Source organism: Podarcis muralis, chromosome 8, assembly GCF_964188315.1.
Source record: "Podarcis muralis chromosome 8, rPodMur119.hap1.1, whole genome shotgun sequence".
NCBI lineage: Eukaryota > Metazoa > Chordata > Lepidosauria > Squamata > Lacertidae > Podarcis > Podarcis muralis.
The window spans coordinates 28,824,046-28,851,439 of NC_135662.1; the positions used below are offsets into that span (position 1 = coordinate 28,824,046).

The following is a 27,394-nucleotide window of genomic DNA, read 5'->3' on the forward strand; positions in this document are numbered from 1 at the left end:
GGTGGCACATGGCTATTACTGAAAGGTCAGGGACCTGCACTTTTCTTGGAATCAACTGCATTTCATCTGCTTACACCAGCTGTGAATTTGTCCATTGCTGTCCAACACATTAGAGTTTATCTCAGAATATGACAAAAAATGACGATCAACCAACAATGTATACAACTTTACCGAGCTTGCTTATCGAAATATAAACATTTCAAAAAATGTAACATTGATCAGATAAATCCTCCTAGTGAGAGCAAGACCTCACTTTACAAAATCTAACTTGGATTAAGTTGGAAGTAGAGAAAATAGGGCTTCAGAATGGAAAAACTATTTCAGCCTGTACAGAAAATTGCTCAAGTGTACCTCAAAGGAATCAGCTAGATGGTTGCAATTGTGCTTCCCTCTGTTGCAAGAAATTCAGATTTATCCCTTTCCAAGGATAGGAAAGAAAAAGCTCATTTGTATATCTATATATTGTTTCACAGAATTTGTGATGGCCAGATAACAGCTTTCTAGCTTGCTTGGTTCCTTTAATGATAATAAAAGTATACATGGAAGAGAAGCACTCTTCCCATGTTTTGTTGGAACATCTGAATCTCAGCCCTGACTCCAAAATGAAGGAATCTGATACCTATCACATTCTCTAACTTTCTGCAGCTACTAACACCGATTCAAAGCACATATACAGAACTAAAAGCCTTTAATTCTGCATTTCCATGTGATAAACAAGATCATGACTATCCTTCCTGCAACATGCATATTGTATACTAGTTATCTGAAGTTTACAAAAAACAAAATCCAGACAAATAAGCATGCAACCAACACTGGAAGCAAACAAAATGCTGCCATTTAAAACTAATGAGAATAAGGAAATGTCCAGGCAGAATTAACTACACTAAGAATTTATAAGCTTATGATCATAAGAGAAGTGCTGCACTTCACAATATTTAGAATAAATGTGTTTTCACACTCCCCTTTCAGCACAGCATGCTGCTAAAGCTAAACATAAATCATTTTTAAAAAGAGCAGCTTATACTTCATTTATCTCATAAAGTAGTTGACAAGGAAATAATTCCTAGTTTTTATGCTGATACAGGAGCTGCCTGCAGGAAAATAGTACCGGATTATGGAAATTTCGTTATCAAAATTTGTTTTCAACAATGTCTTAAGATAATTCAAGCACCTCTTATTTATGGCTTATCCCAAGTAATGTTTCTGTTACTGGGCATGTTGACATTTGGTGATTCAGATGAAATGAGAAATGATGGGTTTCTTAACATAGGAGGATTCAGTTTATCTGTTCACCTGCTCACCTTTTTCCCTCTGTGCACCAGGGGTGATTGGAAGTTTAATCTAACCATAGTTCTTCCTCATGTCTGAATTTAGGGAACTGTGGTTTGCACAAACTACGGTTAGTTAGAATAAACCAGTAACGAACAGTAGTTTCTGATCCTGGTTTGCTCAAAATCACAGTTGAAACACACCATAGTTGATTGAATTTGAATGTCAAGGGAACTAGAACCGATTGAAGCTTCCAATTTCTTTCCATGGCACACAAAAGAGGGGGTGGGGTTGATCAGCAGCACATTGAACTGACCCAGCAATAAGTTGCAAGCCAGTGTGATCATTTAATGTGACCATTTAATGTGGTCAGAAAACCAGACACCAGGAATTACTCTGTGGCATATTGAACCAGCTGTAGTTTCCGGACACTTCTTGAGAGCAACATGTTGAAATTATCTAATCTGAATGCTATTAAAGCATGTGCAACAGTGGCCTGATCACATAACAGTGAGGGAGCTAGACACTCCAGAGCTGAAGAAAGAGCTGTGAACCCACCAAGAGTCTACAGGAGATTGAAAGAATTGTATCCTTGCTGCCTGCTCCTCTTCTTTCTGGTTATCTTCTGGGCCATTGTTTAGAGCTGGATAGTCTTCCTCCTCCTGACTAGACTCTTGCTCCCAAGGAGACCACTGATGATAGAGCATTCTGGCAATCCTATAGTGACTCAAGACTTACTCCTTCAGGCAGCTGTGTCCACTCCAGCCAGCGAAGCAGAAGAATCAGGGATCAAAGCAGGGGTCTGGATGTTATTGAGGGACCCAGGCAAGGCATTCATGAGTGAAGACACTTCCATCTCCACAGATTTCTGGCCCTGCTCTCTTTCATTGCCAACCCAAAACCATGCAAAGAACAGAAGTTCAATGAGTTGTAAATCAGCTATGTTACAGTATAAGGTCTTTCATCTGCTGATATTAAGATGGCAAGAACGGGCTTGGTATATCAGGTGCTATGAACTTGGAGGAGGAGGAATGTGACCCAGGTAGGAGGCCAGGCTTGTTATTGTAATGCTAAATGTCTGAAACAACCCACACATGTTGGAACTTGTTATATTAGATCTCAAATAAATATTCATATTTAAGCAGAAAGTGAGTAGACTTATTGATTATTATGTTTTGGTATAATTTTCATTATGAATAATAAATAATAATATTTTTTTCCTATATTTACCATGGAAGGAAGGAAGGAAGAGGGCTTGAGTTGTTCCAAATTAAGAGGTTACTCCAGCTGTAAATTCAAACAATGGAAATTTCCAGATGGCAGAAGCCAATTTCCAATACATTCTAATTGGTTTAATTGGCTTCCTTGTTTACTAATTGATAGGGGTGATGTAGTTCATATAAATTAACCTCAATTACAGCTGTGATTAAGCGTGGCTAAGCAGCCAAAGTAAAATTTTAAAGAAGGAGAAGGGGGAAAATGTTTCATTATTTGACATTCTAGTCCAGGCTGTCACTGGCACTTTAGCAAGACATTCTAATTTCATTTCACTCACAGACAATGACACTGGTGACTGTTTAGCTACTGGAATGATATTATATATAGCATGTCCTTTTGTTACTGGAACATATTATAGGATTCATAAATGACAAAAAAGAATAAAAAAACTGACAAAACCTTTACTCACTAGGTTTCCATTTTAAAACTGGAAATAATTTTGAACAGTTCAGAATAGCCCAACAAGGTCACAGGTATCTGGAAGGTCTTTCTTTTTAAAAATAATTTCATATCCTTAGAGACTGCAAACACTGGCTATATAATACACTTAGTCTCATCCTACGTTATACAGAAAGCACTGCCCTCACTTCCAGTTGACTTCACTTTTCCACACTTATATCATACAACTAAATTTGATCAGGTATATAATGTTTCCCATGTGCTTCCCAGCTGGCTGTGATAATCTATAACTTGAGTGGCCATCCTATGAAAAAGATGAAAGCAATAATTAGGGAGAAAATTTAGAGGGAGCAGCACTGAACAGGATCACAACTAGCAATGTGGATCATTGTCGAAGTGCAAACCGAATGAGAAAAACAGCTTAATCCTGGTTGCTAATTCTGCCAGTGTCAGAAAAGTGTATGTATGAATGAATGATGGGAATGAGTATAGTTAACCACATACACTATAAGTGGGATGTCCCAGCTGCACATTTCAGTTCAGCTGCTATGAGAGGTTATAGCCAAGCCTCTATCTATCATCTACACAATGCAGCCGCATATGCAGAAAATGACACTAGCCTACCTGATATTTTGGGAAAATTACTGGAGAAGTGCTTTGGACACTTACGAAGTGCATAAATAATTATTATTTACATTTTCTAAACTCTATCTTGTCTAACTCAATGGGGGCGGGGGTAGTCAGAGTCTGGATTTCTGGCAATTATACGGTAAAATGATCAATAGTGCATATTCTTTTTCAGAAAAGAATGGTCTTCTGCTACTAGCCTACCAGCCCAGTAGCAAACTGCATTTCTACCTGTATCATTGCACTACATTTATACAGTGGTGCCCCGCAAGACAAATGCCTTGCAAGACGAAAAACTCGCTAGACGAAAGGGTTTTCCGTTTTTTGAGTCGTTCCGCAAGACGAATTTCCCTATGGGCTTGCTTCGCAAGATGAAACGTCTTGCGAGTTCTTGCGAGTTTGTTTCCTTTTTCTTAAAGCCGCTAAGCCGTTAATAGCCGCTAAGCCGTTAATAGCCGCTAAGCCGTTAATAGCCGCTAAGCCGCTAATAGCTGTGCTTCGCAAGACGAAAAAACCGCAAGACGAAGAGACTCGCGGAACGGATTAATTTCGTCTTGCGAGGCACCACTGTATTGTGCTATATTACAACAGCAGCTGTGTGCATAGGTCCAGTCTTAAAGGCTTACCACAGATATCCTATACCCAAATTATGCTGGAAACAGAGATGGTGCTATTCCAGGGTGGAATGACTGCGAAATCCAATAAGAGCTAAGAGGGGACGTGCGGGGAAAATCACACAGGATGGAAAGTACAACAACTGTGCGCAAATAGTATGGCATGCCTAGCAGCACCTAACTGATGCAAGAGCAAGTCAACCTTTGCAAGACAAAATAGAGGCATGTTGTCTTGTTACCTGGCCATGAGCACAACTATTCAAGTCAGGGGAGAGAAATTCCTTGCTCCCAGTCTGGATCTAGCATACAGGTCCACTGCTAAAGGATGTGTGGCTGTAGATAAAGGGGGAAGTGTTCTCCACCCCTGTGCTGCACAAGTCACATACAAGAGGTGCCCTTGCTACCGTAATTCATGCCTAGTAATCTTCAGTTTTGATTAATACACATTACGCAGGGCCTTTTCAGGATCTTCTACCAGTGCAGAATATAACTGGCATAATTCTGACAGGCACAACAGCAAGAATCGGGTAACACCTGCGTTTTAAGGATCAGTGGTAGTGAGGGTCCAAGCAAATGAACTGAGGCCAAGCTGAAGAGATTGTCCATGCGCTAAGCAACAGATGCAGCAGAAGCTTTGGGCACCAGTTGCGGACATATCTCTTCGCTCAGGCTTTTATAGGTCTTTTGATTTAGCTATGCTAGCTGCATATCTGTTGCCAATTTGCTGCTCCGTGAACTAGTGAATTGGATTTTAATTGAGGTTTTTGTTATTATGTTCTAATGTTTATACTGTTTTGAAACCTGCCCTGGGATCATGACCTGATGAAGGGCGTGAGAGAAATCAAACAAAATAAGCAAACTCATTTTCAGCTCCTCTGCCAGCATATCGGGGGTGTTCTGCAAACTGTAACTTAACCCTGCATGGTACTAAAACACTAGAAAGTTATAGGTCTGGGGGAAACATCTCTTTTCTGTGGCACCAGTTTCTGTTCAAAATCTCTTGTCAGAAGTACCTGTCAACCAGAAATTATATGGTTTTGTATCTGGGGCTTCAACATTTGCTTCAGATGGTTAAGAGATTGTGATACAATAAAGGTGAGAGTAACTTGCTCGACAATTCTATATATATTAGTGTAAATATATTTGATACCCAATGCAGGCACAGTTACATTCTACTGAAACAAGGGGAACTATTTCTAGGTATATGGGGGTAGGTTATGGTGCTACTATTCAGTTTTAAGCCTAGGAAGAGCTCTTTACACTTCCATTTCCATTAACATTGCTGCCTTTTTTCATTAGATCTGTACATAAGGAACATGTTGCAACCTGAAACTATCTTGCTCCTATCGCAGTAAGTATTTGTCATACGACTAATCCTACAAATGGAGAAGCAATGCACTGAAAATTATGTTATCAGTAGACATGTAATACACTCGATACACGCCATCAGCCGTAATTATTTCATGCAGCTTGTGAGAAGGCTTTCCAATGGCTTCCTTGCTATAATGTCATGGTTATGTGTTTTTCTGTCCCCTGGGGTGCTATATTTTGATTTAGACTTGGAACTCTGCTTGTGCACTTGGAACTTTGTCTTGTACCACACTGTTCCCTTATGAAACTTCCATCAGATATTTGCTTTGAAAAATACTTTTATTTCTTGCTATGCATGTTATGACACCCGCTACTCAGAGGCCTGGAGCAGGTAGCAATTAATAACAAATATACAATATTCAGTTAAAACAAATGCCAAATCTGAAAGAGAAACAGACTGCAACTCTGTGTATACTTTGTTGTTGTTGTTGTTTAGTCGTTTAGTCGTGTCCAACTCTTCGTGACCCCACGGACCGGATCACGCCAGGCACTCCTGCCTTCCACTGACTTACTTAGATGGGAGTAAGTCCCACTGAACACAAGAATAGGTCACTTCTGCATAAAACTGCACTGTTACTTAGAAGCAAGCTGACTGCAGTACCATTTACTACCAAACATGCCAATTTAGGACTGGAAATAAATATTTACTTTTATTTACACAATAAAATTATGGTTGAAGTTTAGAGTATCACAGGTGCTTACCAGGAGGTAGAGGGTAGGGGACAAGAATATGACTGAAACCAGTAGAGACTGCCTTACCCCTCGCCCTCTACCTCCTGTAAACAGCCATGATTGTACAACTTACAGACTTCAACTACAATTTTTTTTCTGTGTTATGTTTCTACTCAGAGTAGTGTTTCTTAACCAGGGAGACCTAGAAAGATCTCCAGGCACAGAGGCAGGTCTCCCCCCCAAAAAGTAAAACATATGTAAAATATAACTTACAAAATCTATTTGAAAATTCAAATAAAATAAGTAGGGAAGGCAGGTTTGAAGAGCTGTGTGGGGTTTTTATCTTAGCTAAAAGGGTGTGTGGGTTAAAAGGGGGTTGAGAAACACTGATTTAGAGGAATAGTTAACTGACATCAGTCAAACTGAGATTTATTTATCTTTTATTTTTGCGCACTACGCATACATTTTGTAATATATTCAGATACGGTAGTTCTCTTTCTAAAATACTGGGAATTTGGTATTCCCCAGTCTCCAATATGGTTTGTTTGTTTGTTTGTTTGTTTGTTTTAAAAGAAAGGATTACAGAAAAAAGGTCCAGAAAATTTTGAAAAGCCTTTGAAAGCATTGGCAATCTCTCTTGCACCATGAATCTATAATTACAGAAGAACCCAAATATTAGCATTCTGTCTTTGTCAAAATAAAGCTATGATGCAGTAATTAATGTTTTAAATACTTGCATTCCCAGTTTGAGAGGCCTCTTCTAGATTTGTAGTGGTACCTGCTAGAAATATATTTGCTTTGCCTAATTAATGTTTGCAACATATGGGAATTTCTAAGCTCAAAGTTGTGAAAGTGGTAACACAGGGGAAAAATGATGAATTCTTTAATGGCAATAATTACAAGCTGTCATTAGGGTTATAATTACTTGAAACAATATAAGATCAATCCAGTAAAGTTCATACCAATTAAAAATGGTATATGTTAGACTGAAAAAGAAAATATTTTATTTATTTATTTAATCTTTCCATGGAAGCACATTTGAATTTCCTGGGGGTCTCCCACACACTCTACCAAACCTGCTTGACATTACTCAGATTGCTGCATCACCTGTCTGCATATCATGCCTCAAACTCCAGAAGCTGACTCCAAACAGAAGCTGTTCAGGTTAAAGGTAAAGGGACCCCTGACCATTAGGTCCAGTCATGACTGACTCTGGGGTTGCGGCACTCATCTCGCTTTACTGGCCGAGGGAGCCGGCGTACAGCTTCCGGGTCATGTGGCCAGCATGACTAAGACGCTTCTGGCGAACCAGAGCAGCGCACGGAAACACCATTTACCTTCCCCCCGGAGCAGCACATATTTATCTACTTGCACTTTGACGTGCTTTCGAACTGCTAGGTGGGCAGGAGCAGGGACCGAGCAATGGGAGCTCACCCCATCATGGGGATTCGAACCGCCGACCTTCTGATCGGCAAGTCCTAGGCTCTGTGGTTTAACCCACAGCGTCACCCGCGTCCCTACTGTTCAGGTTACATGCCTGAAATTTTCAACAACTTAAATTCTCCTGTCACTGCATCTGCAATTGAAACAAATCAACAGATGCATGTCGCTGTACTTATTTACGATTTGTTCTTCCTTTTAAACCAATAAAAAAGATTTTTTTAAACTAAACTTTTCACCAGTTGTCCTGTAACGTTCATTTAACCGGTGTGCGATTTTGGCTTTTTGTTCACCTTTAATATCAAATTAAAAGGTTCTGTTATTTTTACATCCTTTTTACTGTTCTACAATTTTTGTATCAGGGTCATTCCTAATTCAAGAAGTCTAAGAAATGGGTCTTCTCTTCCAAAAGTAAGTGTATCCATTAAGAAGTACTCTGAAAAAATATATCACACACTCATCAAAAGGAGTAAGAACTGTCAATTTGATGAAGTACAACTCACATCTCATTAGAGCTGAGCACAGACGCAATATTCCACATAAAAAATGACTGCTAAAATATTCACAATTACCAGCTGTTCAGAATCCATTTTATATAGATAAAAAACATGTCAAATTTAATTTATCAGATTATTTTTTTTTGCTGTCATATTTCTCTTTCCTTCAATGTGCTGAAAAATTATGATACACCCTTTAGTGGTATTCAAGGGAAGTACCGAAGAGGCAAAAAGAATAACACAAATCTGTTGTGTACGAAGGTATAATAGCTACATGGATGAATAACCATTCTGAAATCGGGAAACCCAATCCATTTCAGTGTAGTTTCTGTGCCTCTAGGGAAACAAGGATGTATACCCTCATCCAATGAAATATTACTTAATTTTAAGCAGAAAGTAATCACACACATTCAATCAGAAAGCTTGTATTTATACTATGCCCTGAAATCATAAGGAATAAGCACTTTCTTACACCCCAGTTCCAGTGAGCACCACCACCTGTAGCAATATAAACAAATAATTAATCTTCCATCTAGAAAGTATAGTAGCATTTCCTGCTAGCAGAAACAATGCAATGCAATTAGTTCTCCTACCACCCCAAGAGAAGCTGGTGAAATAATCATTTTGCAATGGTGTCTTAAGACTAATCCTAACTTCTGGCTAGCAGAGGTGAAGTTCTGCTGCTCGTGATGGCAAGTATGGAAGGTGGATGGCAGGTGAAAATGCTTGCCCCACAAGTTCCCTGGCTGCTGAATCAAAGAGTCAGATTAGGCCCAGCCTAAATTATCAAGTGATGTGTGGAAGTGAGAGCTGGACCATAAAGAAGGCTGATCGCCAAAGAATTGATGCTTTTGAATTATGGTGCTGGAGGAGACTCTTGAGAGTCCCATGGACTGCAAGAAGATCAAACCTATCCATTCTTAAGGAAATCAACCCTGAGTGCTCACTGGAAGGACAGATCGTGAAGCTGAGGCTCCAATACTTTGGCCACCTCATGAGAAGAGAAGACTCCCTGGAAAAGACCCTGATGTTGGGAAAGATGGAGGGCACAAGAAGGGGACGACAGAGGACGAGATGGTTGGATAGTGTTCTCGAAGCTACCAGCATGAGTTTGACCAAACTGTGTGAGGCAGTGGAAGACAGGAGTGCCTGGCATGCTCTGGTCCATGGGGTCACAAAGAGTCAGACACGATTAAACAACTAAACAACAACAAAATTATCAAGAGGCTGCCTTGTGGGATGTCTTCAGGAGAAGAAAAGGCTAAGGAGCAAACCCTTCACAAAATCGGAATACAGTCCCTAAGACAAGTTTTTTATCTAGTAGGTGGTTCTCCTGCCCAGCTAAGTGGTGTTCAACCACTTTTGCATGGGACTGCACTTTCCCTGAAAGAGTATGTTTGTAGTTTAGGCGGTTCTACTAGATACATCACTGTCACATGAAACCAGGTGGCCTCAGTGGTGCAGAAAGTCTTTTGCCAGCTGCAGGTTTTGGATCAGCTACACACCTTTCTGGGTAGGAACAGCCCATCTTTGGAAGTCCATGAACTTCCAGTTCAGTTACTGCAATGCACTATATGTAGAGCTGTATGTAAAGACAGTCCAGAAACTGCAGCTAGTGTAAAATGCAGCACCCAGACTCTTAACAGGAGCCAGACAGCCCAACCATATTGGTGCTGACCCAGCTGCAATGGCTACCAATAGGTTTTCAAATTCAATTTGATACTCTGGTTTTAGCTTCTAAAGCCTTATAAAGCCGAAGACCCCAAGACCCTAAGACCCTGTGCAGCTCTTCTTCCAACATGAGCCCGCATGGACCCTGAGGTATCTGAGGCAGAGAAAAAATTAGTGTTTGGCAACAAGAGAGAAGGTATTTTCAGCTATGCCCCTGTCTCTATAATGCTTTCCCCCAGCTAAGCCTGCCTAGCACTGTTATTAAAATATTTTTGCCACCAGGCAAATATTTTCCTCTTCTTTCAGGCATTGGATAGTTAATATTTTTAAGTTCTGTTGGGCATTCGCATTGTTTTGCTTGCACTGGTTATAATATACATATATTTTCTTGGGAGACTGTGTGTGTGTGTGTGTGTGTGTGTGTGTGTGTTGTAATGCACCTCAAGACTATTTTTTAAGTAGAAGGTATCCAAAAAATAAATCGGAAAACTGACTTTTCTGTAATGAGTGCTGAATCATGAAAGCTGTTGGGATATACATTTTATTTTATTTTATTTTCATACCAATTGCAGGAATAATGCAAAGTTATATTAATTGTGTTATTATACATTTAATTATTTCAGCACTGCAAAGATATATTCAACAAAATTAGTAATGGGATGACTCACACTTGCTAATGACAATTCTCACTTTAACTGCATAATATAATCAGAATAAAATGTGGCATAAAAATACATTCTGCACACCATTATTGTTAAGTGCTACCAACTGATTATCAAGACAATGCTAGATAAATGACTAATGCATCAGTGCAGAAATTCAATATATAGAATTTTTATACAAAAACACACACCTTTAAACTGAGAAGGCAGATTAAGCAGTTTGTAATATTTACAACATTTCAACCTATGCTCATTTCATTGCAGGAAGAATTTTCATATACATTTTATTCTTCTGAAAACACTGTTCAAGATTACATTGTGATTTTAAGTGGGGATTTTAAGTGGGGCAGAGTGAGTCAGGTCTTGCCAGATTTCTGATGGCAGTCTTGCTCCCAAACCTACAACACATTAACAACTTGTGGTGAACCAGGTCAGACCCAATTGTAAATGAACAATTTGCTGGAGCAACATGCTTTTTCCCTCATCCTTTAGCATGCCCTGCTGCAGCTAAAACTTCTAGATTTGTTAATCCAGAGTTTCCTGTGACACCTGAATCAGAAAACTGCAGTTAAAGTGGTGCCTACAAACAAATCAGATCCTAGTTTGCAACACTGATTTTAATGCACTGCTTAAACTACTGTTTCCCAGTACAGGTGTCATATGAAGCAGTCATTTAAGTAATCAGAAAATCTAATCTTAATTATGTAATCAAACTTTTCTCCAAAAGCTAATTCTCTTTCATAGACCCTTATGTTAAGGACAAATCAGCTTATGTAGTTTTCAAAGCATTTAGGCCAAAGCAAATTGACATTCATTAGCTTAGGTCAAACGAGATGTACAACCTTGCTAATGTTTTAAAAGTTCTATAGATTTCAAAGGAGAAGTTAGGAATAGGTTCAAATTTTTAAGCTAAATTAATGGAACATTAAAAAGCACTTTACTTTGGCTGGATTGTGGCCTTTCGTATTAAGGTGCTTAAAAAAAAAAATATCTCAGGCAGAAGTGGCTATACTAGCACCACAGAACAGCCCATTTTATTCCCACATATTCAAGCCTAAAAGATCAAAACTCCTACAAACTACAGAATCTAGAAAGAGATAAAACTTTAATAATATGGAGCCATGATATTTCAAGTACGTATTTGCCATGAATAACCTTTCCTATACCTACAATTATCTTCCTCTAAACTGATTGTTGTTGACACATGTAATTAATGCTTGCAAAAGGACAAACCAGGAATTAAGGCAGACAGCAATTATATCAAGTGTAATGTCTGCAGATTTGGCATAATGAATGCTCATTGTGTTTTAAGCACTGCGTAACAGCTATATGAAGAGGACTTGAGAAGCTGCTTTAGAAGGAAAAAAAGTAAGAGTATGGGGGGGGGGAGGGAATCAGTGCAAATACTGACAAGGTTTGCACTCCTCTTCTATATCCAATCCAGAGAGATAAAGCCCACGTTCTTAATAACATAGCTAAAGCATCCTTATGTATTTTGCTAAGTTTACCATTTTATTATTGCAATTTTAGTTGGTAGACAAGGATAAAAACTGCCTTAACATAATGAATTGAAAGCTACACATGATGGGGCCCTCGATTGTGACAGTGGAGTTAAAGTAGAATATAGAAGAGGTTAGATCATTATAATAAATTATGCCAGCATCTTAAAAAGCAGAGACATCACCTTGCCAACAAAGGTCCGTATAGTAAAAGCTATGGTTTTCCCAGTAGTGATGTATGGAAGTGGGAGCTGGACCATAAAGAAAGCTGATCACAGAAGAATTGATGCTTTTGAATTATGGTGCGCTGGAGGAGACTCTTGAGAGTCCCATAGACTGCAAGAAGATTAAACCTCTCCATTCTTAAGGAAATCAGCCCTGAGTGCTCACTGCAAGGACAGATCATGAAGCTGAGGCTCCAATACTTTGGCCACCTCATGAGAAGAGAAGACTCCCTGGAAAAGACCCTGATGTTGGGAAAGATGGAGGGCACAAGGAGAAGGGGATGACAGAGGACGAGATGGTTGGACAGTGTTCTCGAAGCTACCAGCATGAGTTTGACCAAACTGCGGGAGGCAGTGGAAAACAGAAGTGCCTGGCGTGCTCTGGTCCAGGGGGTCACGAAGAGTCGGACACGACTAAACAACTAAACAACAATAAATTATGCAGGCTAATGTGCAGTTGTGCAAGCCAATTATGTGTTACAATTACTATTTTTCATCCATTTTTGTCCATTGTAGTTCTTCAACTTTTTTCACCAATACTGTGAATGGGTTCTATTTTTCAAATGATTGTTACTATTGTTATTTGGGAAAAAGAAGAAGACATGGATTCAAAATTTGTAACCTGGAAATGTATTCTAAATTTCCACACCAGCTGTCTGGAGCAACTTCATAGCAGTGCCAACCCATTTGTTAGAAGTTTGTTTGTTCCATTCTGAAGGGAACCACAGTTTGTGAGGTCTGGACAAGGGAACAAGCAATGGTTAATCACAACAGAAGCAAATGCTTCTTGTTCCTGTCACGACAGGCCATGGTTTACCACAGCATCCAAATTCAGCCCATGTGGGCTGAGTGGTGACTTACAAAGCAGATGTTTCTGTTCATGACAACGTCAAGATTGCCCACTTACATAAGCATAATCCACCATAAACAAGATTGCTGTGCACATCAGCAATAAAATGTTTGTGGCAGAGATACAAGTTCATGAAATATTTACTAAGCATTTGTTTGCCTGGCTGTTGAAACACTGCAAATAATTCTTTGTGCTAAACTTGAAGTGGCTTGCATATTACTTCAAATGTCTGCTTTTGGGTTCCCCCATTGAGACTTCAACATTTACTGAAGCCAACTGAAACCTAATGTAAATTCAGTGACGTTCAGAATTTAAACTACTGCTACAAAATAACAACACCTGCATTTAAGCCAATATATTGGGCTGCTAGTCTCTAACATCACTGCAATAGATAAAAGGAATTGTTTTTTCCTAATATTCATTGAATAGTGGCAAGAAGGTACTCAAGAGCTTGTCCACATCTTAGTTGTTGTTTTGAGCATGTTTTCCTTCTATGACCGCAATGTTTGTTTTATGAAGCTTGGTAGCATGAAGCTCACTGCTCAAATATATACGAGTTGCTAAATTAATCCTTTGAAATTGGCAGACTTTGCAGCTCTTGTAACTATTGTAAAAGTATCTTGGTTTATTATGCAAACACCTTGGTGCCAAGGGTGACAATGAAATCCTTTTCATAATAAAAATGCATTGTAAACCAGGAAAAAAATGACTACAATAAATCATTTTGGATACCATGTTTTGTTGTGGTCCCAACTCATTACACTCAAAGAATCAGTGTTAAGCTCTACCATTTTATTTTTTGTTGTAGCGGTCTCGTAATTGCAAAGCCATGTACCATGATCAGTTTGGTACAGTGAAACAACTTCAAATTAGAAATTTACGATTTACGTCTGATATACCGTATTTTTCTCTCTATTACACGCAGATTTTTTCTCCTAAAAAGGAAGGGGAAATGTCTGTGCGTGTTATGGAGCGAATGTGGGGGGGGGGGGTCCCTGGAGCCGATTAGGGGAGCGCAGGAACAAAAATCAGCAAAAATCAATCCTGCGTTGTGTCGGAGAGGGAAACCTGAAAAGAGGAAGTGGTTGCTTTCCTGCATTCTGCCTCAGGGTCTTACTGCCCACCCTCCTCTGTTTCGTTGCTGTGTTTGCTCAAACGGAACAAAGAGCAGGCAAATCCCCTCCCCTCCAGGCAAGCAGAGGGGAAAGCAGAGGTCTTTCCTTCTAATTCCTCTCCGTGCTTTCTTAGCCAGCTGCTTCTCTGCACACCGCTCTCTTGTCCCTTCTGTGTTTTTCCTTCACTCCCCACTTAAAATGTAGTTACAAAGCATGGATCCACATGGATCCTCAGGATCTTTGCATTGGGCCACCCCAAATTCACCATCAGATCACATAGCAGCCTGCCCCCCTAAAATCACACACCCACTGTTGCCTGGGGCTGCAATGGTGCAAAAACATGGTTAAAAAGCATGGATCCACATGGATCCTCAGGATCTTTGCATTGGGCCACCCCAAATTCACCATCAGATCACATAGCAGCCTGCCCCCCAAAAATCACACACCCACTGTTGCCTGGGGCTGCAATGGTGCAAAAACGTGGTTAAAAAGCATGGATCCACATGGATCCTCAGGATCTTTGCATTGGGCCACCCCAAATTCACCATCAGATCACATGTCTGTGGCCACAGCATGAAGCACAAAAATGATACATCCACTGTTTCATTCAGAATTTTTTTCCTTGTTTTCCTCCTCTAAAAACGATGTGCGTGTTATGGTCAGGTGCGTGTTATAGAGCGAAAAATACGGTATATAATAGGATTCTAGGTAACAATATTGCAACACAGTGATCTAGTTAGTCATGTGTTGTTGCTCGTGCCAGCAATTATTTGATGCTAAAACGAACACAAAAAGATAGGAGATTGCTATACTTTGTTGCAAATCCCCATATAAACAAGCTTAAAAGAAAGCTATTTCAACTATTCTGGCTATCACCAAGGTGAAATGGTCATAGGAACAATGATAGGAAGTTAAGTATACGGATTTAGCAGGGAAATGCAAGTGATAAATAACAATGATATGTATCTACTCACATTCTTGCCATTGATGTGAACAATGGCAAAATGAAACACATTCCTGGTTTATATCTGACTAAATCACCACTAAATCAAAGGATAAGAAGGTTACTCAAGGATAGCATATATACTAATATATGCTATAAATTCAGACTAAACAATAGTTAAACTGTATGTAATACTCTGGATCTGATTCCATACCTCAATTCAAGGAATCCACTTTAGCTTTAACAGGACAAATACAGATTTACACCATCTTGAACAACATGTACAATAAGTCCATGGTGCGAGGCAACATTTTGAACTATGTCAAGCATTCACCAACCAGACTAGGCCTTGCCCTATTTAGAATATTTCACCAAAACTCAGATTAGGTCAAATGAAAGATTTACTATAATGAGAAACTCATATTCTTCCTCCTGCCTGGTGACAGAGTCAAAAATAGTCTTGCAGGATTACAAAAACAGCAAGCAGATTAAGCTATGAAGAGTTTCAAGTATTTGGAACCTATCATTGAAACTGTTGATGAGAAACAGTGTGTACAGTGGTACCTCGGGTTACATACGCTTCAGGTTACAGACTCCGCTAACCCAGAAATAGTACCTCGGGTTAAGAACTTTGCTCTAGGATGAGAACAGAAATCGTGCTCCGGCGGCGCAGGGGCAGCAGGAAGCCCCATTAGCTCAGGGACTTCAAAGATATTTGTCACCTGGGTTTTATTTATTGAAGCATTACTCTTTTAAAATGTTCTTGAAATAAATCAGCTGATTACAGCCCTTACCCATTCCTTATCCCTACTTCTTCTCCATTCAAACCTGCACTTTCATTAACATCTCACAAGTAACTTACTTTGGAGTATTCTCTTAAAAAGTCACTTGACAAATAAATTTTAACACTGTCAATTCTCAAGAGAATCTGGCCGGATGATAATGCATTCCAACAGGATTTAAGGTAACTAAAGCAGTATTAAAAGACTAACCAATCGGGTCAAGTAGGAACACTAAATGACCTAAGTAGAAACTAATTATTGTCAAGGAAGGGGGATGAAATATGGGGGCAATGAGCTCAATCCTTTCCATGTCCACAATTTCCCCATTCCAAAATGCATTATATGCATGGCTTTCTTCCCACCATCTTAAGCACAAAAGGGCACATTTTGTACACACAGGGAGATCAGAAACTGAAAGCCACTAAGTATAAGAGCACTTGCTTTGAATGGAGGAGGTTCAACCTCTGACCCTGGGAAAAGGGGGCAGAGGCTCATATCTGAAACCCTGGGGAGAGACTGCCAGTCAGAGTTGATAATACTGAACTAGATAGACCAATATTCTGATTCAATAGAAGCCATCTTCCAACCTTGCAAAAAGCAGGGGAAGGGATGGAACAGAGAAAGAGAAAGTGGGGAAAATATTAAGCATCCCATTACCATACCCATGATCCAAATTCTCCAACCTAATTTTCCTTTAAGAAAAATCAGCACCAAATCTCAGTTACACGTTTGCACATAATATGAAATTATCATTGGTAAGTTAGATCCAGTGTAGCTAAGTAAAAAAACAACAACATAAAAAACAGCAAAAAAGAAACTGTTTGTCGTTCCTACAGAAAATTAATGCAAATAGTCATTCCCCAGTGTATGCTTTATTTTCATGTTGTAATGAATGCACTCGTCTGCCCAGTTCAGAATACTCAAATCTATTTCATTTGCTTAGGTTCTCACAGTTCTTCTCAATGTTGAGCTGGCAGGAACAGACACCGACATCTACCCTTGATTAGGCAGCTTAGAAAACTAATTAAGTAATCAATAAGTCATTGACAGCTCTGATAAGCAAGCACAGTCTTAAACCTACAGCAATACTGTTCCCAACATTTAGAAGGTCAGTTATACTGTATAACTATGGTAAACTTGTAGCCATTTAACTATCTATCTATCTCCAGTGGAAAAAGACCCTTCTTTATTTATTTACAATATTTAAAGGCTACCCAATAAAGTTTTCAAGTATGGAGGACAACCTAATGCTTTCTTCATACATGAATCTGAATGGACTACAAATGATTCTGAAGTATAGAAATATTTTAGTTCCAAAGAAATTGAACATGTTTCTTTGTCTAGCATTAACGCATTTATGATAGGGAAATGTAACACCTTTCATAGTTGCTGTGACAGCAATTTGCTCATCAGATCCTGTTCTTTGAACAGGCACATCTGACTTTGATGAGTCCATTAGTATACCCAGCAATTACAGTACAACTGGCACCTGTAGTTGACTAACACTGGAAGGTATCAACAAATTTGCGGCAATCTGTTCCATTAGACTCGAACATTCATTTCCAAATATCAAAGGAACGCTACTAATGGGAACCAAACTGCTAAAATCTTCTAATTCTTAGCTGCATCAGATGCCACAGCTCACTGTGGCAATTTAAAAAATCTGGTCATGCAGTAACCAGGCCTGCTACTCTGCCTACTACAACTATGCTCTGATTTGCCATGTCTCCTTTTTCTTCATCTGCTGGCCTATGTGGCTGCAACCTCACATTATATCAGGCTTATAAACGACGTTAAAACTAAATGTTGGCACCAAGGTTTAGATATTGGCCAAACTGCTGTGATCTAAACCACTTGGGCTTGCAGAATGGAAGTTCGGCAGTTCGAATCCAGGCGATGGGGTGAGCTTCCATTGCTGTGTCCCAGCTCCTGCCAACCTAGCAGTTCAAAAGCAGGTCAGTGCAAGTAGATAAATAGGTACCGCTGCGGCGGGAAGGTAAATGGCATTTCCGTGGGCTATGGCTTCCGTCACGGTGTTCTGTTGCGCCAGAAGTGGTTTAGTCATGCTGGCCATGATGCAGAAAGCTGTCTGCGGACAAACACTGGCTCCCTCGTCCTGAAAGCGAAATAAGCACCACACCCCATAGTCGCCTTTGACGGGACTTAACCGTCCAGGGGTCCTTTACTTTACCTTACTGGCCAAACACCTAGAAGGCTTATATTTTGATTTCCTTTTGCTTAAACAGACTTCTTGCGCATGGAGTAGTCGTAAAATACATGAAAATACTGACATAGGCATTTTGGAGAGACAAGAACAGAACCCAGAGAAGGTAACACTATAGTAATCTCAATGAAATGAGATTATAGGTATCTAGCAGAAATTAATGTACTACCTTTCCAGCATTATTACTGACACAGAACTACTCTCTTATGGTCTGAACCATCATTGCACTGATTAGAAAGATACTTCCAATTCCAATACTCTCTTTGTTACTTCACGCTGATACATGAATCCTGTCCTCTTTTCGGCAGTTCTGCAAATTTAGTTTGCGTAATTGGTCCCTCTTTAATCTCACCATAAGTATGCAAACCTGACAACAATTAGTTTGCTTTAGACTCCAATCCTAACCACGCAGCTGCCCCACCTGACGCACTAACATCAGTGTCAACTGATAACCAACTGTAGTTAAGGGGGAGCTGTCATCACCAAACACCAAAATCATACCAAGCGGGTCCCTATAAATGGGAGCTACTTCAAGTGTGAGAGCAGGTGAGAGAGATAGTGGCTATTCCCTGTCACTGTCTCTTGCCCACTTAATTACTTGGTGGCAAAGAAAATAAGGATGCAGTACCAGCAAAAACATGCTTCTGAGCTTATGCATATTTCTAGAAAGTCCCGCTGAACTCAATGTGTTTTATTAAGTACACATATTCAGAATGAGGCTGCCAATCCCAGTGACTTTGAAAGGATTTCAGCACTCTTATTTTGCACAAGATTACAGCTGTTCAGTCGAATCCCTGTGCATATTTATTCAACAGTATATCACATTGCGTTAAATAAGGCTCATTTCAGGGAAGTTTGTATAGGATCTCAGCCTTAGTTATTACCAGTCAGCTTTCACTTCCATTTTCAAGTAACCACAATTACTAATTATGCCTGAATCAGAATGAACTGTGGTTACTGTTAACTGAAGGTTAGAGTTAACCATAGATTGGTGTCAACCATAGTTTAATGTTGTGAACCAGGCCATTATATAGCCTATTTTTTCTAGTAGAAAAACATTTCCAGTAGAAAAAATGGGGGGGAGTGAGTTATACTGTGAAGTTTAAGTATGAACTCAGTATTTTAACTCACTACAGTGGAACCTTGGGTTGCGAACGTGATTATTGCAGCAGGCACGTTTGCAACCCGCAGCATTCACAACCTGCCACGCTATGTCTGTGCACGTGTGAGTTGTGATTCAGCGCTTCTGCACATGCGCAAAGCGCAATTTAGTGTTTCTGCGCATGCGCGAGTGCTGAAACCCAGAAGTAACCTGTTCTGGTACTTCCGGGTTTTGCATGGTGCACAACCCAAAAACGTGTACTCTGAAGCGTGTGTAACCCAAGGTACCACTGTATTTTTACTACATGATTTAAGTTATTCATGACTTTAGGTAATTCCTTCTACCTGAAAGAACTGAAGTGTCTTTTTAGATCCTTACGCTATGACCCCAAATCCATTTATGCAGAGGAAAAGTATTCTACTGGTGGGACTTTCTTCAGTGTAAATGGATTTGGGGCCAGAGTGCAAATGTCTAAAAGTACAATTCAGTTCTTACCAGCAGAAAAGGGAGAAAGCTGAAAGTCCTGTCTTTAGAACTACACAAGAATGCACAGAAGGAAGAGCTTCCATCTGTTCCAGCCTCCTCCAGAATTTGACAATAATTAAGTTTTATTATGCAAAGAACTACTAGAAAAGGTGCAGCAAAGATTCCTGTGCAACTTGAGTTTAAGGGGAGGGGGAATAATCCCTACCTCCAATTTCTCCATCTTTCCTTTACTACAAAATCCAGTAATGAGAGTCCAGCAGAAAAAGAGGAGATAAATATAGCAGTAATCCATGAACATATCCTTCAGTAAAAGGTTCTCCAATCTCCTGACTGCTGCAGTAGCTTTTTTCCAAGAGAAAAATCCCAGGAGATAGAGAGGTTGGGATAAGGTCATCGTTCTATAATTAATTTATCCTCGTGTTCTTGAAAGTCCCAGCATGAGATCCTGTATTGGGAAACATGCAGAAGGATTCCTACAACGAAAAATATTATGTGGAAATGATCCCCACACATCAACCTTACATTCCTAAATGGGGTAACAACTGAAAGCACTGCAGATCTCAGTGCAGCCTGACTTCTGTGCATTCAGCTGAACATCTGAACAGAGCTTATACATATAACACTGTGTGCAAGTAAGGTTCTCTCTGTATACTCAGTGACTCTGGAAAAGCAAAGTTCTCAAACCACACAAAGACTACAAAGGTTGTACATGTGCATAAGTACATGGAAGTTGAGACCAGCAACAGGGTGTGCAATCCTCTCCACATGTTTACCATACAATGGGGAAACAGTTGTAGTAATAAGTATTACCCAAAGATGGCCCCAAGTCTTCTTGTTGAAAGCGACAAATTAGAGAGAAATAACTATAAATAAAAAGGCAAGGCAATAATGACAGCTACACCAGTTTATGGTTTAACTGAATCTCAGAAAATAATTTCTGAAAAATTCCACCCAACATATAAAAAATAACATTTAGCTACATTGTTAAATGGGACGCGGGTGGCGCTGTGGGTTAAAGCCTCAGCGCCTAGGACTTGCCGATCGAAAGGTCGGCGGTTCGAATCCCCGCGGCGGGGTGCGCTCCCGTTGTTCGGTCCCAGTGCCTGCCAACCTAGCAGTTCGAAAGCACCTTCGGGTGCAAGTAGATAAATAGGGACCGCTTACCAGCGGGAAGGTAAACGGCGTTCCGTGTGCTGCGCTGGCTCACTAGATGCAGCTTGTCACGCTGGCCACGTGACCCGGAAGTGTCTGCGTACAGCGCTGGCTCCCGGCCTATAGAGTGAGATGAGCGCACAACCCTAGAGTCTGGCAAGACTGGCCCGTACGGGCAGGGGTACCGTTACCGCTACATTGTTAAATGGGAATTTTGAGACCCTCCCCACATCTCATTGGTGTCAGTTTGGAGATCTGTGCACACAATGAACACTAGCTAGTGCTGTGTGTGATACTTGTATTTGATCCTGGATTAAGATGGGAATAGTTAGCTTGGCATTGCTATCTTCACTCCATTGCACTGTACCCACTTCCCATCTATAGTTTCTTCTCTAAATAAACATATGAAACCTGCATAACCTGAATGCAGTGAAGCATAGTACAGGGTTCTGTAAACAGAAGGCAGAACAGCAGTTTTGTTCTAGTTTTTATGGTAAAGTATGTTGTGATTTGCAGGTACACAACTGCTATTCCATGTCAAGTCCTCTCCTACAGGAAACCAGAGTATCATTGGTTTAGTGTAATTTAAAAATTAAACAGAAACCACAAATAATGAATTTGCTATGAGTAGCCTAGAACCTCTCTCTCTTACATGCTCATTTTACATGTCTAGAAAACATTTTGTGTGGGGAGAGTTAGCTACTTAAAAGAGTAATTCTCAAGGAAAAGGTACCAAGTGATTAAGAACATCCTAAGCGCGGGGGGGGGGGGGGTCTCAACGGCTTCTGCAGAAATTGTCCTTTTCAATGGGCTGAGAATGTTGACCGATGCCAAGTGCAGTTAACACCCATCATACAGGAAACAGGTTATTTGTGAAAGATATTAACATGCTATAATATATCAGGAAGGCAGTTGATGGATTTACCTGGGCCATTCTAGGTGCTCCTGTCAGAGTCATGGGACAACTTAAGCCCTGCTGACATCAACAACTTCAATGAAATAATAGTTCTGCATAACAAAAGCACAGCTCTGATGTTGTATACATGCCATGAAAGGTTCACTTACAGTCTAGGATTATTTTTCAGGTAAGACTATTTTATAGTCTAGGACTAGGATTTCAGGTAAGTTTTAAATAAACAGGACTGCAGAAGAACTGAGAGATTTATCCTGCAGCCATCACCAAATATTAACAGCTAGCCAAATTAAAGTATTCCTTAAATCAGGCATAGGCAAACCCCGGCCCTTCAGATGTTTGGGACTACAATTCCCATCATCCCTACCTAACAGGACCAGTGGTCAGGGATGATGGGAACTGTAGTCCCAAACATCTGGAGGGCCGGAGTTTGCCTATGCCTGCCTTAAATCTTGCTTCCCTATAATCTGATTTACTGCAAATTTCACAGGAAATTCTGTGTTTAGCATAACAGCATGCTGGGACCAAAAACAGAAGCAAGGAGGTACAAAATAACAGCGATGTTTTTATTACTTATTTTTATGGCGCAATAAAATTAGAATACCACTTCTTTATTAATATGCTTTTCCTGTAAATGGCTTCGTGAAATGTGCTGTTAAGAGAAAACACTGGGGACAACCCCAGCCAAAGTGAAGCCTTTTTTATATCCCACTAATTTCAATGAGAATGATTTAAAATTGTGTTTATCTAAGAGTGGGCCTCATCCACTTTCATGTGGGACACAGTGTGACAGTTCCCCCAATGCCTCCTCACCTCTGATTCTGCTGTAGTTCAATGTCTTTATAAACAACTAGGACAAAGGAACCAAGGGGACGCTCATCAAATTTGCAGATGACTCCAAACTGGGAGGGGTAACTAATGCCATAGTAAACAGATTGGGAATCAATATGACCTTAACAGCTTTACCTCTAGGTTTTACTGTGAACAATATGCCTGATTCTAAGTCATCTTGAGTACTTGGTGGCAGTGGAGGCTCCACCAAGTCTAGTGGGAATTGGATATAGTCGTACCTTGAAAGTCGAATGGAATCTGTTCCGGAAGTCCATTCGACTTCCAAAATGTTCAGAAACCAAAGTGCAGCTTCTGATTGGCTGCGGGAAGCTCCTGCAGCCAATTGGAAGCTGCTGAAGCCCCGTTGGATGTTTGACTTCCAAAAATAGTTCGCAAAACAGAACAGTCACTTCCAGGTTTACGGTGTTCAGGAGCCAAAACGTTCCGAGAACTAAGCTGTTCAAAAACTAAGTTACGACTATACAAGTTAACTAAACTAGTTATGTAATAGCAATGATATGACTATCTAGCCTACGTGAGCCACAAATTACTCCCAAGTAAGTTGAATCCTATTGTCAATCGCGTAAGCAAATAAGCAGATTTTGAAGTCAATTCATCTCTGGTCCAGCTACATACTCTGCAGCGTGACCAAATGCTAGACCAAACACACCAGAGAGTCAGGATTACATGGCACTGAAAAAGGCAGAGGGAGGTCACAGACTGTAAATAACATCTATATTATCCTGAAGGGTTTTCTGTCACATGCAAAGAGATAAAAGAGTGAGAAAGCACACACAAAATGTATCTCTTTTCTGCACATTTACCTGGGAAAGCATAAATATGCTATAGAAATTGGTTCTACCTATAATTCAAATCTCACTCTGGAGAAGCATGATAATGTTTAAAAGTTAAGAAAGACATAACATTTTAAATATGGCTGAGTTGGTTCAAATATCCATGGGATTCCAGGGCTTTTGTTTTCATGGAGAAAATTGTCTGTTCCCTTTGATAATTTTCAAATGTGATTCCTTTTCTCAGTAACTGAGGGAGAATGGTTGTGGAGCAGGAGGCAAGCACAGAAGAAATTGTTGGCACAGAGCTAGTTAGGGGTGCAATTAAGGATGCAACCCTATTCATGCTTACATGGGTGCGAGCCTCACTGAAATTAACAGGATTTACTTCTGAGTAAATATGCATGGGATTGTGTTGTAAAGCACTTCCAGAGGCATAAATCAAAGTTACAAAAGTGTAGTGACACTTTTTGTTTTTTTTATTTTAGTGCTTTGGAAAAGCAGCCTAAAATGTTTAAAATCAAAGGCAATACATAAAAACAAACCTGAAACATTTGCAAACCCTTGCTTTATATAACATGTCAAGTGAAACAGTTCACTTTAAAAAAAAAAAAATGTTGCAAGGTTAAACCGTAGTCTGCCCCTGCAAGCAAAATATCTCCAACTTCTACACTGACTTCTCATTAAGAGTCAGGCAGGGTTCTAGGGGCATGCGTATCAATTGTTTTTGTCTGACTTCTGCTACAACCCAGACTATTTACCGTATTTTTCGCCCTATAGGACACACTTTTTCCCCTCCAAAAATGAAGGGGAAATGTGTGTGCGTCCTATGGGGCGAATGCAGGTTTTCCCTGAAGCCTGGAGAGCGAGAGGGGTCGGTGCGCACCAACCCCTCTCGCTCTCCAGGCTTCAGGAAGCTATCCGCAAGCCTTGCAAGCCCGGCGGGAGGTCCCGCCGGCTCGCAAAGCTTGCGGGCAGCAGCCCGCAGCCCACAAGCTCGGGGGATAGTGGGGAGGCGGAGCGCCGCCACCCCGCTATTCCCCGACCTGATCTGGAGGCTGGCGGGGGGGAGAAGCAAGCTTGCTTCTCCCCATCGCCAGCCCCATAAGCTCAGGGGACAGCGGGGCAAGCCGCTGCCCCACAGAGGCTAGAGAGGCTGTCCCTGAAGGCAGAAGAGGGAGACAGAGCGCTCTGTCTCCCTCTTCTAGCTTGGGGATGGCTGCGCAAACCTGGGGGGGAAATAAATTTTTTTCCTTGATTCCCCCCCCCCCCAAAAAAGCTAGGTGCGTCCTATGGGCCGGTGCGTCTTATAGGGCGAAAAATACGGTAGGTTTTTCTTGACTTCCTTTTACATTGGGTAAGCCACAATACCTCTTTTTCCCAAGAAAGTCATGAAGTATCCACCAATGAGTTACAGTATGTAAAAGATGAAAAATACTAGAAAAAGTATTCACCGAAAAGAGATTTAAGATAATTAACATCACACTGGCATCACATATGTTTTAAATACTGGATTACATTATGCTTTACTTAATCTGTTTATCCTAACCATCATTATTGAAGCAGTGAAAAATACACAATTATCCACGATTTGTAACACTTAAAGGTAATTATTAGTGACACAATTTCTGTAAGTTTAAGCCCTCTGGAAGGAACATAGTAAATGAGACATGCTCTCCCTCCAAAACAGTAAAATTGTATCACATCACTATAGGAGTTTTACTAAGATTTTAGTTTCCACTTATTTATTTTCTCTATATCACGTTTTATAGCTCCCAAATGATGTTCACTAAAAACTACCAACCATTTCCCTTTCAGAGTTAACTGTTCCTTCATGGAAGAAAAAATTCAGACCCTCTGTTCCTTTAAAATGTACTGGTGCTTTATATTATCACTTTTATTTAGGACACTGCAGATGCTTCAAATTGTACGTGGTCGCTTGCACAGGCAGCAAACACATTCCTGATGCAAAGTGGTGAAAATAAACAGTAAAGACAAGAAGAAAGGATGTGGGTAGATATAATTACATACATATATGGTAGGTAGAAAAACCATAGGTAGGAAAAAAAACAAGGGTATGGGTTAGATCAGGGGTCTGCAACCCGCGGCTCCGGAGCCGCATGTGGCTCTTTTACACCTTTGCCGCGGCTCCGGGGTGGATACTAGCGAGGGGAGGAGGCGCATTGTGCGCCCTAACACTCCCCACTGTGGTGGGCGCTGCACTGGCTGTGACGTCACATGGGGGCGGTGCGTGCGTCAGTCACGTACCGTCCCGACGTCACCTTCCCACCCGCCCGCCCGCTACATTGTAAGGGGCATGTACGCTGGTCACTGCATTGAAAGGGGGCATGTACGCTGGTCACTGTTTTGAAGGGGAGTGAAGAACACACACACACAAAAAGGTAACTTGTTAATTTAACGTTTATTTCTATGAGGAGGAGTAATTCTGAGGGGTCAAACAAAGAAATAATAATAATAAAGTGACAAAAAAGTTATTTTTATAATGATGAGTTTTGCGGCTCCCAGGTTTTTTTTTCTTCGGAAACGGGTCCAAGTGGCTCTTTTTGTCTTAAAGGTTGCAGACCCCTGGGTTGGATTTATTGTTTTATTTTGTTTCTATCTCCTTTTTGGAGTTCCCCGTTTCATAGAAGCGCCTCTTCTTAACACAGGACCAAGCTAGATGTACACTTGTCACCTGGTTTGGTTTTGTGTGGCTTTCTCTTTCACAAATAATTAGTATGGGATCAGCACCATTCTGTGGGGAGTAGGGAGATTTAAACCTTTGTCCCCAACGTGATCCCAGATGGAAACAGGTTACCCACATGTGCTGTTTGCGGTGGGATTTTCTCCTATGTGAACAATAAGCATGGGGTGGGTGGGGACTGGGAGTCTGACTGGGACCACAGCAGAAGCAAAGGGTTTACTCTCCTTCCTGATAGCATATTCCAGATATGGGTTCGCATTCACACACCAGCTATTTTGTTTTTAGAAAATAAAGAGCTACAAAACAGCCAAATAACAAGCACACCACCCTCAATTATATCCAGGGTGAGTTCATCATCAACGACTTCAACATAAAGTAGTAACTTCATATATGAAACAACAACTGCAAATCGACACCACAGATCAATTTTTTTAAGTCACCTCTAAAGTTATTCCATTAAAGCTATTCATATATTGAGTGCAGTCAAATACTGAACCTAGTCAACTTTTACAGGTAATACCATTCCAACATCTATCCTTATATAAACTGAGAAGGTAACAGGGCACTGAGTGGTAAGCCTCTTGTCAGTTCTCAAAAGGCAGATGCTTGGCATTTATTGTACATGATGCTGCATTAGATGCAGCTGCTCACAGCAAAACACTGTTGAGACCACACAGAATTTCTGCTAAGGGGGTTTAATATTGCTCACAACCCTAGAAAAATGATAGTTCTCAAACTTCCTTGGGCAAGTCATGGAAGTGCAATCATTTTTTAAAAACTGATTATATCTGCAAAGCAGAAAGGCCTTCAAAGAAACAAAGGTCATTTCCTCTACACGACACGAAATGAATTGATCCTTGTAATGTGCTGTTATGTCGTAACAGCGAATTATTGTTGTTGTTGTTTAGTCATTTAGTCGTGTCCGACTCTTCGTGACTCCATAGACCAGAGCAAGCCAGGCACTCCTGTCTTCCACTGCCTCCCGCAGTTTGGTCAAACTCATGTTGGTAGCTTTGAGAATACTGTCCAACCATCTCGTCCTCTGTCATCCCCTTTTCCTTGTGTCCTCAATCTTTCCCAACATCAGAGTCTTCTCCAGGGAGTCGAGTCTTCTCATAAGGTGGCCAAAGTATTGGAGCCTCAGCTTCACGATCTGTCCTTCCAGTGACCACTCAGGGCTGATTTCCTTAAGAATGGATAGGTTTGATCTTCTTGCAGTCCATGGGACTCTCAAGTCTCCTCCAGCACCATAAATCAAAACCATCAATTCTTCGGTGA

The 27,394-nt window shown here is 40.5% G+C and overlaps 1 protein-coding gene and 1 long non-coding RNA gene across 6 annotated transcripts in view; one reads left to right on the top strand and one right to left on the bottom strand.

The window, feature by feature from the left end:
• Positions 1-12,305, top strand: part of LOC144328684 (uncharacterized) — a 30,282-nt gene extending 17,977 nt beyond the window's left edge. Inside the window, exons 2-3 of the long non-coding RNA XR_013393883.1 lie at positions 5,487-5,538; positions 12,229-12,305. This is a non-coding gene — a long non-coding RNA (uncharacterized LOC144328684). The remainder of the gene's footprint in view (positions 1-5,486; positions 5,539-12,228) is intronic.
• The window catches only part of RALYL (RALY RNA binding protein like), a 247,227-nt gene that overhangs the window by 195,903 nt on the left and 23,930 nt on the right, over positions 1-27,394 (bottom strand). The window lies entirely within an intron of this gene.